Source organism: Euphorbia lathyris, chromosome 5 (genome assembly GCF_963576675.1).
Source record: "Euphorbia lathyris chromosome 5, ddEupLath1.1, whole genome shotgun sequence".
In the NCBI taxonomy this organism is placed as follows: domain Eukaryota; kingdom Viridiplantae; phylum Streptophyta; class Magnoliopsida; order Malpighiales; family Euphorbiaceae; genus Euphorbia; species Euphorbia lathyris.
This window is the reverse complement of record NC_088914.1, coordinates 84,153,793-84,166,543: the sequence shown is the minus strand read 5'-3', so window position 1 is coordinate 84,166,543 and position 12,751 is coordinate 84,153,793.

Genomic DNA, 12,751 nt, shown 5'->3' with positions numbered 1-12,751 from the left:
TTTTATATTTTTTTTATTTGTTCCCATCTAACAATTTACACTATATGAAAGATTAAAGAGTAAATTATTATAAAATGAATAAAATAATAATCAAATTATACAATTTGGACATAAAATTAATATAAAATTATAAATATAGACTAATAAAAGGATTAAAAAATTTACGAAGACAAATTGAAAAAACTATATAATTATTTCTAAGAATACATAGATTGGTTCGTGTAATATGTAAGAACATAACAATTAATACCAAACTAAATTATAGATCTCGAGTTTGAGTCTTAGTATACGTTGAGAATTTTAATCGAGAGGATAAAATCTCAATTTATTTACACTTTATTTCTTTTTTGGTCATTATACTTATAATTATCTTTAACGGCATACTAATGGTACAATTGTACCCCAACTATTTTCACTTCATTTATTTGTCATTCTCAATGTTCAAGAAAATAAAGATTGTTTGGACCGTCTAGGTGATCGAAATAACATGACGTATATTTGTAGTGGATATTGTTAAGTAAGTTAAAATATAGGTGATGTTTGTGTATTTTACCATACAGCTAATTGACAGCTAATTATTTTCTTATTGTTGTATTCTATAAATAGGAAAGATAGCTGTAGGTTTTAGGTACTTTTCATTTTTTCCTCTGTAAATTGATTTCTTCTTCCTTCTCTTCTTCATTAATACAGACTTCTTCTTCTCTACTTCTTCATCCTAGCGAAAATCCTTCTGTTGTTCTTGTGTCACCAGTCCTGGCTAATTCAGGGAAGAATTATCATTCTTAGAGCAGAAACGTGAAGATGGCTTTACTTTCAAAGAATAAACTGGATTTCATAGATGGAACCATCGAGAAACTCGTTCCTAGAGATCCCCACTTCGTCGCCTAGAGACGCTGCAACAATATGGTACTTTCTTGGTTAATTTGTTCTTTAGATTCTTTTGTTGCTCAATCAGTTGGATGGATTGATGATGCTAAAGATCTGTGGGATAATCTGAAAGAAATTTTTTGTCAATCGGATGTTTATCGTATTGCTGATTTACAATCTGAGATTTATTCTGTTAATCAAGGTGCTCGTACTGTTACTGAATATCTTGCTTCTGTGCAATTATTATGGGATGAATTTCTTAGTTTGAAGCCTCTTCCTGCTTGTATTTGTCAAGGGTGTGTTTGCGATTTGGCTAGTGCTGTTCAACGCAATCAAAATTCTAGTCAGGTGATTGCTTTCTTGAAAGGCTTAAACAATTCTTTTTCAACCATTAAGTCACAAATTATGGTGATTGATCCTTTACCTCTCTAAACAACGTTTTTTCATTGATTTTACAACATGAAAGGGAATTTGTTTTGCAAAATCAAGAAGTGCTCAAGCAAGATCTTGTGGCTTATGTTCGTAATAACAATAATACTACTGCACAATATAGTAACAGTAACAGGTCATCTAGTTCTCAAAGGCCATTCTTTCCTAATGGTTCTACTGATAAAAAGACTTGTTCTTACTGTGGTTTTCATAACCACGCTGTAGATTCATGCTACAAAAAGCATGGTTATCCACCTGGATATAGGAATAGAAAATTTGTCAAGGCAAATGTAGTTCAAGATTTAAGAAATTGTGATAATCAGTTACAAACTGCTATGGACAAAGGGATTTTGGGTTCTAGTCCAGATATGTCTGAGTTTGGTAATAATATCGACCAAGGGCAAAGTTTCCAAGAGCAAGGCCTCTTTACCCAGGCACAGGTTCGACAGATGTTTCAAATGTTACATGCTCAGAACTCTCATAATCAGGGGACTCAGCAATTTGAAAAAGATCATATGACATCTGTTAATGCTGCCGTTGCTCAAAATTCTCATACTCAACCTGCTCATCATGTTGGAGTTACAGGTTTTTCTTCTACACAATCTTCTATTAATAATTCTTGGATTTTAGATACTGGTGCCAGTAATCATGTACTTAGTTCCCTATCTTATTTTACAAATTCTAGACCAACTGATAATTGGTTTTTCATCTTACCTAACAATATGAAATTAGAAGCTACTCATATTGGTAATGTTTATCTTTCTGAAGATTTGATCTTATATGATGTTGTCTTTGTGCCTTCTTTTAATTATAATTTGATTTCAATTGCTAAGTTGACTTCTACTTTGAATTGTTATGTGAATTTTTCTATGAATCAATGTGTAATCTAGGCTGCACAAACCAAGAAGAGGATTGGTTTAGCTAAAGTGCAAGAAGGGTTATATCACTTGGCTGATCCTGTTTTTGGTTCTGCTTTTGCTTGTAATTCTGTTGATATTCCTGTTTATTCTCTTACCTGTAATCAAGAAGATCTTTGTCCTTATAGGCTTGGACACCCATCTTCTTCTAGGTTAGCATAAATTACCAAACAATTTCCTGATATTGTAAGTAGTACTGACTTGGTATGTGATGTTTGCTATAAGACAAAACAACGAAAATTGCCTTTTCCTAAATCTGTTTCTTCTACTAGTTCTGTTTTTCAATTAGTTCACATGGATATATGGGGACCAACCTATGTTTCAATGAATGGATATAGATATTTTCTAACTATTGTTGATGATTTTACCAGGTATACTTGGGTTTATATGCTTAAAACAAAACCTGAGGTACCTGATTTAGTTAAAGCTTTTGTTAAAATGGTAGAAGTACAGTATGCAGGAACTGTAAGGTGTATAAGGACTGACAATGGTCCAGAGTTTCCTTTAAAAGACTTTTATATGCAAACTGGAATTCAACATCAGTTGAGCTGTGTTGAAACACCACAACAAAATGGGCTTGTTGAGCGCAAGCATCAGCATATAATAAATGTTGCACGCTCGTTGAAATTTCAAAGTAATCTTCCTAATCAGTTTTGGCCTTATTTTGTTCTTCATGTTGTCTCTATAATTAATAGTATGCCCACTCCTTTACTTAACAATAAAACACCTCATGAAGTTTTGCATAAGAAAGTGCCTGATTATTCGATGTTTAAATCTTTTGGTAGTTTGTGTTATGTTAGTACTCTTGCTCGCAATAGAACAAAATTGGATCCTCGTTCTAGGAGTTGTATTTTTCTTGGGTATAGTTCATGTATGAAGGGTTATAAAGTCTATGATATGGATAATCATAAAGTATTAGTCTCTCGCAATATTATTTTTCATGAGCGTGTTTTTCCTTTTGACAGTCACAATGTTGAGTCTGTGGATGCTAGTGATTTTATACAGCCTGTACCAGTAGAGGAAAAAGATTTACTGGAAACACATAATGTTCCTAGGAAATCAGGTAGAGTTCATAAGCAACCTCAGTACCGCAGAGATTATCATTGTGCCATGATGCAGAATAATGTTTTATATGTTCCAGAAAAGGGAGTGAATCATCTTTTATCTAATGTACTTGATTATGCTAATGTGTCTATTTCGCAATAGAATTTTTCATTTTCTTTGTACGCGGAGGAAGAACCTAAAACATACAAACAGGCTTCTCAATCTCCAGAATGGAAGCAAGCAATGCAAGATGAGTTGGTAGCTCTTGCTATTAATCAGACATGGGAAATTTGTTCTTTCCCCATTGGGAAGAAAACTATTGGTTATAAGTGGGTTTTTAGAATCAAGAGGAAGATTGATGGTAGCATTGAGAGGTACAAGGCTAGGCTTGTGGCTAAGGGATATACACAGCAACAAGGTTTAGATTATAATGAAACCTTCTCTCTTATGGCAAAGGTATCTACAATTAGAGTATTATTGGCTTTAGCAGCTGTCAAAGGATGGGATTTGCAGCAGTTGGATATCAACAATGCGTTTCTCCATGGGGAATTAGAAGAGGAGATATACATGGAGTTACATATCGGGGTGAAGACCGATGTACCTAATGTTGTCTGTAGGTTAACCAAATCTTTGTATGGCTTGAAGCAAGCCAGTCGATAATGGAACTCAAAGCTAAGGGCAGCGTTATTATTGTTAGGTTTTAAACAGTCTCAAACAGATCCATCTTTATTTATAAGGGGAACTGGACAAGATTTTATGGCATTGGATGTCTATGTTGATGATATCATCATAGCTAGTTCTAATACTAAGGCTATACAAGACATTAAGGATTATTTACATAAGTGTTTTACAATTAAAGACTTGGGAAAGCTGAAGTTCATTTTAGGACTTGAAATTCTGAGAAATAAGTCAGGAATCCATATTAACCAGAGGAAGTATACTCTTGATTTATTAGCTGACACAGGTTTTTAGAAGCAAAGCCATGTTCTACTCCTATTACACCAGAAAGCTTGGATGGTATACAGTCTTTACCTCTGTTAGACAACACATAATATAGGAAAATTGTAGGCAAGTTACTTTATCTAACCAACACACGGCCTGACATCTCGTTTGCTGTTCAACAGTTATCTCAATACTTGGATAAACCAACAGAAAATCATATGGCTTTAGTGCACAAAGTTTTGAGGTATTTAAAGGGCAACCAGCTCAAGGTTTGTTTTATCCTACTGCATCTTCATTACAACTACAAGCCTTTATGGATTCAGATTGGGCTAACTGTAAAGAAACAAGAAGGTCAATTATCGGCTTTTGTGTTTTTTTAGGCAGATTGTTAATTAGTTGGAAATCTAAGAAGCAGCAAACCGTTAGCAGATCTAGTTCTGAAGCGGAATATCGCGCCATGTCTTCCACAGCATGTGAGCTTCAGTGGCTGTTTTATCTCTTGCAAGACTTTCAAATTATTCATCCTCAACCAGCCTTATTGTTCTGTGATAATATATCTGCTGTTCATATTGCTAAGAATCCGGTTTTTCATGAAAGAACAAAACATCTCGAGATTGATTGTCATTTCGTGAGAGAAAAGGTTCAAGCTGGTGTGATACATTTGCTGCCAGTTTCAACTACAGATCAGTTAGCAGATTGTTTAACCAAACCATTACATTCACCACTGCTGGCTTCTTTCCTTTCACGACTTGGAGTTCTAAATGTTCATCAGACAGCAAAATAATCACTGTCAGCTTGCGGGGGGTGTTAAGTAAGTTAAAATATAGGTGCTGTTTGTGTATTTTACCATACAGCTAATTGACAGCTAATTATTTTCTTATTGTTGTATTCTATAAATAGGAAAGATAGCTGTAGGTTTTAGGTACTTTTCATTTTTTCCTCTGTAAATTGATTTATTCTTCATTCTCTTCTTCATTAATAAAGATTTCTTCTTCTCTACTTCTTCATTATCAAGATTATCCATATGACAACCACTTCTTATTATCTACAAACTAGTGGACAGGTTGAGATCAGCAACAAAGAGATCATGAGAATCTTAGAGAAAATAATTGACCTTTCTCGAAAAGTATTGTTATACAATTCATGTCTTAAATTGTTCCTTGAAAAACTCAAGTTTAGATGGTCATAACCTTGCACAGTCACACATGTGTTCCATCATAGTGCCATTAAGCTATCAAATTCCGCTAATGAGTTATTCAAGGTAAATGGTTAAAGAGTATCCTTATCTTGTTACTAAGAACACAAAGAGATAGAATGTCTCCATCTTCTAGAACAACTATGAAGGACAAGCAGTATGCTCGTCCGCTTCAAACACCAATTGAAGGGTACTTGATGAGGTGGAGGGTATTTGAAAGAGTACATTCCATTAGAGTAACCAATATTGCTTAGTTTTTTTATGGCAATGTTGCCATTTTTTGGCACCCATTTGGTACCCTAGTTTATCATTTTTTTAATGTAAAAAAATGATTTCGTTGTCTACTATTGCTGCATTTTTATGACAATATTTATAATTAAAATAAATTATACATAAAATAATGATTTGTGGGACCATAACAACAGTTTTTGAAGTTGCTTAGCATTTGACCATTTTTTGATTTTTTTTTGTCAAAAGTGACGTAAATCAGAGAGGAAATAAAATAATACATTTTAGGATAATACGTTAAGTTTTGGCAACTTTTGAGCCAATATACCAAACCAATGAAATTTTAGCGTGTTGGAGGCTAATTTCTTTTGCTTCGCTGGACTTTGGAAAATTATTTCAACTACAAAGCTAAAATAAACCCCTTTAGGTATGGATTCATTGCTCCGTCATTGGATATAGTATCGCAGTTCTCATTCTTATGAATTCGAACTCACAACCTCACACAACCTCTCATTTCTGATTTCAAAAATGTATCAATTGAGTTATATACTATTCGGTATTATCGAAAAGTATTAAAGATAAGAAAAACAACATTAGATATTTGTTTATGAATTAGTGTCTAATCATTGAAACCTTTCCTTCCTCAACTCAATTAATCTAAAAGTGGTCTATGGAGTGGACTGGCCAGCATCCTTTTTAATGTTTGAATTAGCTATAGTGATCCACAATTAAGCTTTTTTTTCAATAAAATAAAATAAAAATAAGCTTTGAACGAATTTTTGTCTCTTCTTAATTTCTTAATTTGATCCCTTTTCTATTATGCATGCACTAATTACCAATCTATCAATGATTAACCACGCCCAATTACCAACCAAATCCTTAATTAATACTTTATATATATTAATTAATCAAACATTGAAATTTCTTTTTTCTCAATTAGTGGAATTTTTTTTTTTTTTTTTTGAAGCCATTAGTGGAAATTTTATGTAGTGCTCATAAAAAAATGATGGGCCCTTTTAAAAAAAAAATCCTTTTTATATTAATTAAATTATAACAAAAACAAATATTGTTATTCCTAACTACTAGGGGTCACGTATTTATTTATTTTATTTTATTTGAATAACACTTACAGAAAATTACAAAACTAGGTCAAATGGGATGCCCATTTATATAGTTAACACATTTACTCAACCTACTACATATCTAGACTGATTTTGTGTGACTTTCCCATAATACCTTTAACCTTCTCACTTCCCACCACAACGCGAACCGTCGCTCCCTCCATCTCTTTGGTTACGCAAAAAGTTGGCTCCTCCATTAATGATTTCAAGACTTTTAATCTTCCTTTCTTCCTTTAAATTGCACGAAATCTGCACAATTTCACCAAATCACAATGAATTTCTCCTTTTCCTCTTTTCATCTCTTGATTCTGCAACTTCCTAACCCTAGAAAACGAAGCTATGGTTCTTCATCTTCCTGTTCGTTACTTGGTTTCTTTCTTCTTGTTACCATCAAAGAAATGGTTATTCTACGTTATTTCATTCGTTTTTTTTCCAGTTTATCATATTGTTATTGTAGCTTTTAAGGGTGAAAGGCGCGAAAAATGTAAGTATATGTTGTTCTTTCTGCGTTTTTTCATGAATACACTTCGTGAATCGATGATTTCGCGAAGATTTGCGTAGAGAAAGAGCCTGAAACGTGACGATCTACTTCGTGAATCGATGATTTCGCGAAGATTTGCGAAGAGAAAGAGCCTGAAACGTGATGATCTACTTCGTGAATCGATGATTTCGCGAAGATCTGCGAAGAGAAAGAGCCTGAAAGGTGTGGATCTGCTTCGCGAATCGATTATTTCGCGAAGTTTGTGAGTAGAAAAGTTCATGATTTGACTCGGAGACTTCGCGAAAGCATCGATATGCGACGTAGATCGTCACGTTTCAGACCTCGCATACCTCGCGAAAACATCGATTAGCGAAGTAAAATCACCTCTTTCCCTGCACATTTACATTCGCATGCTTCGCTAATCCTCATTTCGCGAAGCCAAAATCGTCTTTTTCGCTGCCTAACACGATTAAGTTTTTCTGAAGGTGGTTGAATATGTAACATCCCTTTATGGAAGGCAGTGTACTGGGCTGCAGGGGAGATGACTTTCCTTCCTGTATAGGGATTAACTTCCCTCAAGATTGACACATTCACTCCTGAAATGGTTAGTTAGGAGAGATTGTGCCAATAATCTGGTACCAATTTCGAAGCGGATGAGTAATCTTGGTGTGCACCATGTGACACATCTGGACTTCCATTTCTCATCCCAAAAGGTCTGGACTAGACCTTTTGGGATGAGAAATGGAAGTCCAGACCTTTTGGGATGGATGTGTCTCACAGTGCACACCAAGATTACTTATCCGCTTCAAAATTGGTACCAGATTATTGACACAATCTCTACTAACCAACCATTTTAGGAGTGAATGTGCTTTGTTAGGAGTTTATTGTGGCAATCTTGTTGTAAATTTTGATGTTGTTGTGATTTTAATGTTGTTATTGTGGCAATCTTGTTGTAAATTTTGATAATGTTATGATTTTAATGTTAGAATTCGTTGTTGTTTGCCATTTTTTGTTATATACCACTTCGCGAATTAGCTTCAAAACATATCCAGGCTTCGCATATGCGAACTAAATTCATCAAGTAAACTAAAGTTTAGTTTCGCAGGCTTCGCATATGCTAATGAAATTCATCAAGTAAAACAAACATTAGATTCGCAGGCTTCGCATATAAACCCAAACATTAGTTTCGCAAGCTTCGCATAATATAGAATCTGCAAAGTCAGACATGAGGGGGCGAGACGCGCGTAAATATAAGAGTATTATGGGAAAGTCACACAAAATCAGTCTAGATATGTAGTTGGTTGAGTAAATGGGTTAAATATGTAAATGGGCTTCCCATTAGACCCATGTTTGTAATTAACCCTAACACTTATTTAAAAAATTTCGTTTTCATTTATGCCGTTTATATTGTAAAATTAAAATTCTCCTAAAGACCTAATAACCATATGTTGTTTTTAATAACTTTCATCTAATTTTTCTTAAAAAAAATCATTTAATTAAATTTGATTCTTCTCTACCTTGATCTTATATTGAATATCCTTCTTTCAAACCTATAGACAGACATTGAACATATTAATAATGTTTTGAAAATGATAGAATATTTAATTGTATTATTTGGGCATTATATGGTGAAATCAATAATTTAATAAAATAATACTATATATTTTCCCTTTTAAGAAAACAAGTAGGGACAGTCCATTTCCATGAAGAAATAGATTATTAGATGATCAGTGGATGTGCTTTAATTAATTTTTCTTTTCCAAGAAAAAAATAAAATAAAATCAGAATCTTTGATCTTCTTAATTAACTGTATTTGGAATTGTATGAGATGCATTATAATTTGGTTGATTGAGTGTATACATAGTGGTAGTCTTTTTCAATGTTTTTCTGTACTGTGTATATATATAATGAGCAGGTTTTCTATTAAAATTCTTTTTTAATAGATTAATTATCCTGAATTATAGTTTTATTAATAGTGTAGTTCATGAATTATATATATAATGAGGTATTGATAAGTTCGCGCTTTTTAAGACGTTCGTAACACTGCTTTGAAATTGTGTAAGTGGATTCCCTCCAGGATAAAACAACTCAATCGAACACTGTAAATACAATTCTGATTTGCACGGATCAGAATTATTCGATATCTACACTCAAGGAGAAAAAAAATGTTTAAGAGTTTTTTGAAATTAAGAAGTTATGTTTTCTTTGCAGCTTTATGTTTCAAATATGGAAGGAAGAAGAAAAGAACATGCAGAGAAGATTTAATTAATGGGGGAGATTTTTCTGGAAAAAAAAATCAGGACGGTTAAGACATCTTCAAAGAGAAAAACGTATTTGAAGACTATGCTTGATAGTTTAAAAATTACTTAATCAAATAATTATTTAATAAAATAATATTTTCTCCAAAAATGTATCCCATTCCATTTCGGTCCGACGGACAGCGACAGCGCGCATGCGTATGATGATCAAAGATCAAATAAGTATTATGTTAAGTAATCTCCCCATAAAAGCAGGTACCTCTTGAGTAAAGCTTGGAGGGAGATGGCCATCCTTGATCTCGTCTACTTGTTTTGTCACGAGATTGAATTTGCTGGACAGTATTGGAAGGGGTTTTAAATTTGTGGTCTTAGTATTGTAATTCTTTAATTTTATCCCTTGGTCTAATGTCAATCACGTTAAGGGACGTGGTGGCAATGACTGTACTGCCCATTTTTTGGGATGACATCCCAAGTCGGGTTGAGACTGACGCTTTCTCCTATTTGAAGGCATCAGATGTGGGCACTTATTTCCGTATGATTATTGAGAAGATGGTAGTGGAAGATCTCATTAACGAACACTATGTGCACTTCATTTGGATAATCTTAAGTCGATATATTTTTGAGTCTATGGGACGCTGTCCTACAACTGAGATTTTCATCATCGCCAAGGCACTCGTGTCAGGGGAGAAATTAGCATTAGGAGCAATGCTTCTTGCAAACACTTATCACCGGTTAGCTATAACAGTAAAATAGAAAACTTTCTTGAAGCCCAAAGAGGGTTAATGGCTTCTTCAATTGTGGCTTTTTGCATATTTTCCTCACTTAGCCACGAAGACTCAAGGTATTGAGTCAAGCTTTGTCGGAGTAGATATGTGTTATCTGTAAGGATGTGTTTGTTCGCACCATGATGGAGTGGCTTTAGAAGTAGTGTCAAAGCTTTTAGGCTACGATGACCACGTCGTGTGTTAATATTTCTAGGTTTGGGTACCTATTATTTCCGCATCCCTCAATACCCTTCTTATCTACTAGAGAATGGATTGCTCGTTCCTTCTTCCCTTACTATGACCATTCCTATAGATTCCTCAACCATGCTGACATAGATGGATGATTTCTCCTAGGATGGGTTGACAGTTGTCGAATCCACCAAAAATAAATATAACTTCACAGCCCTTAGGCTTGCACAAGGGTAAGCAAAGGTCGTACCCAAAGGACTAATACTGATCTAATTTGTAAATATAACCAAGCAAATAAATAAAAAGTAAAAAGGGGGAATTGGAATAGTTGATTGCTAAATTAACAAAAGTAATAGAGTTGAGTTGAAATTGAATAAAATGATTAATTATAATTTCAGCTAAGGGATTCTCATGCAAGGAATTCGGTTAGTCTTAATCATTGACAGAAATGATGTTTCTTCTAAATTGCATATCAGACTAGTTTGGTATATTCTTTCTAAATAATGAATTAACCAAGTAAGACTGTAGTCAACTCCTAATTAACGAATAACCTTACCTCAGCGGCTAAGATTCAACCCGTTAACAGTGTTATGAATTAGAAGAACCTAATCTAAGCCAACCGATTCTCAGCGATATCGATTTAGAAACTTAATTACTCATTCACTTAATGTGATAAAGTCGAAAATAGATGTATTAATGTCACATGGAGAGTTCTCAGTTGTCAATCTGATTATCCCCAAATACAATCTAGATTTCAACTTTATAGCATCAATTGCTACTTACCCAGATTCAACTAAATAATGACTCGTTGATTATCTAATTTAATCAGATAGTTGTATGCCAGTTTAATGAAATGAACAATCGGCCGTTATCATTCAAAAGCAAAACTAACAATTGAGATAAAATCCCTAATCACGGTGAATAATCAAATGATATGAATAAAGAGAAAATACTAGAAGATAAACAATCTCACAATACTTGAAGATAAAGTCTAAAAAAGAAGAGAGGGAGATAATCTAATCTAAAAATCTCATGTTTTTGTAAATAAGATATATCCCTCCAAATTAGCTAACAAAAGAATATATTTCCCAATCACAAATGTTTTCTAATCTTCTCATATCTCTTATTTTCTGCCTTCTTCTTTGAGTAGGAAAGAGTCCTGATCAATCTAGACATCATCAGATCAGAGGTCTTAGCCTTGGGCAAGACTAACTCCATTTGGTTTCAGCTCCTTTGATTCAGCTAGTCTTGGGCAAGACTAACTCCAATTTCTTCTTTAGTCCAAAGTTTCTTCAAGTTAGGTCCAATTCTGCTCCTTTTTATCATTTCAGTCCTGTGGAGACAAATCATACCAAAACAAGCAATAATACCTAAAATAACACTAAATTAATTAAATAACCTAGCACTAAAGTAGACATTTGAACGTTGAATTGGACACTTCTCACGGGTCGACTCAATAGTGAAAGCGAATCTAGGAATTCTTTCAATTTCTCAAAGAACGTTTAGCATTCAGCCGTCCAGTCGAAGGCCTTGACCTATTTTAGGCCTTTCAAGAAAGCATGCATTGTTTTTCTGAGCAAGAGATAAAATGCCATAGGGCATTTATTTTTGCGTTGAGCTTTTAGACGTCGTTTATCTTTTTTAGTTGTACCATATCTATGATAGCCTCGATCCTGTCGGGGTTAGCTTCTTCCTTTTTTGTGAGATCATGAACCCTAGAACTTTTCAAAACTTACACCGAAGGTGCATTTTTATAGGTTTAGTTTGAGCTCATATTCCTTCAGTGTTCGAAAGATCATCTCTAAGTCTGGAGCGTGTTCTTCAATGGTTTTGCTCTTGACCATCACGTCGTCCACGTAAATCTCAATTTTGTCATTAATTAGGTGTTTGAAAATTTTGTTAACCAGTCTCTAATATATAGCAATTGTTTACACCGAAGGGCATGACCTTCTAGCAATAGGTTCCATCGGGGTTGATGAAATTGGTTTTCTCCTTGTCACACTCAGCTATAGGGATTTGTTTATATCCAGCATACAGTAAATGACATAGCCTACTATCGAATCTACTAATATATCTATGCAAGTAAATGATTACGAATCTTTTGGGCAAGACTTATTGAAGTTAATGAAATCAACACATAACCGCCACTTGCCATTGGCCTTTTTTTTATTAAAAATACATTTTCCAGCCAATAGGTATAATGTACTGCGTCGATGTGGCTGCAATGTATTAGTTTGTCAACTTACACTTTTGATGATTTTGCCTTTTGGGTTTGTGATTTCCTTTTTTATGCCTTACATGTTCTGGATCTTTGTA